This window comes from Diadema antillarum, unplaced genomic scaffold, assembly GCF_040938485.1.
Source record: "Diadema antillarum isolate AM-2024a unplaced genomic scaffold, OU_Dant_1.0 scf00000186, whole genome shotgun sequence".
NCBI lineage: Eukaryota > Metazoa > Echinodermata > Echinoidea > Diadematoida > Diadematidae > Diadema > Diadema antillarum.
Genome location: NW_027271075.1, coordinates 420,001 through 421,254, shown reverse-complemented (window position 1 = coordinate 421,254; position 1,254 = coordinate 420,001).

Sequence of the window (1,254 nt, the reverse complement as noted above, 5' to 3'; positions counted from 1 at the left end):
TCATATAATCAATCTGCAAACTAAAATTTCCATTATCATGGAAATATGAAATGTAATATGCCTACAGATGCACCTTTCTCAAACAATACACCACCATAGTCTCTTATATGTCTTTATATAGTAACGAATAGCCCCCGCCCCCCTCCCATTGGCAACCTTGAGAAAGTAAAAACAAAAGAGTTCACGTAGTGTTCGATTTGTTCTACTTATGTGCCAAATATAAAAGTAATAGATCAAAGATAAAGACCTAAATTAAACAGTAAAACCATGATTTTAGCATAATTATCCTACGTATTTCTCTATATTGTGGTGAATCGCGCCCTCAATGGCTGACCTTGAGAAAGTTTAAATATAGAGTCATGTAGAGTTTGAGTTACTCTGCCTCGGCGGCCGGGTATGGGCCAAAACACACGCTCAGCGCCATCCATTTTCAGGGCTGGTTGATTCGGCAGGTGAGTTGTTACACACTAGAATAGGTTGAGGTCGTTTCGTCCCCAAGGCCTCTAATCATTCGCTTTACCAGATAAAACTGCATTGAGCGCCAGCTATCCTGAGGGAAACTTCGGAAGGAACCAGCTACTAGATGGTTCGATTAGTCTTTCGCCCCTATACCCAAGTCGGACGATCGATTTGCACGTCAGAATCGCTGCGGACCTCCACCAGAGTTTCCTCTGGCTTCATCCTGCTCGGGCATAGTTCACCATCTTTCGGGTCCTAGCGTGCCCGCTCTGCCTCCGCCACACCGAGCAGAGCGGATATGGCGGGGCGGTGGTGCGCCCGCGCCGGGAGGCGCGGGATCCCACCTCGGTCGGCCGAACCGACCTTCACCTTCATTGCGCCGTGGGGTTTCGAGAGGCCCCCTGACTCGCGGGCCCGTTAGACTCCTTGGTCCGTGTTTCAAGACGGGTCGAGCAGGCGCCCAGCTTCGCTCGGCGACCCGAGGCGCCACGTGCCACCCCTCCGAACCCGCCGCCTGCCGTCCCTCGCCGACCACTGAGAGCAGTGGCCGCCGGGGAGGCCTGCGGGGGACGGGGAGCGCAGCCCTCCGGAGAAGGCGGGCGCGGCTCGCGTCCCTTCCTCGGCAGCTCGGTCGTCGTTCTCGCCGGCGCTATTAGTTCCCCGCCGGGGACCCCGAGGGGACCCGGATGGCGGGGCTACCTGCGCCGGCGCCTTCGGGCGACCTTAGGAGCTGCCGGTCCCGAGCGCCGCGCCCGGGAGAAGTGCACGCACCGACCGCCGCCGCCCGAAACGACC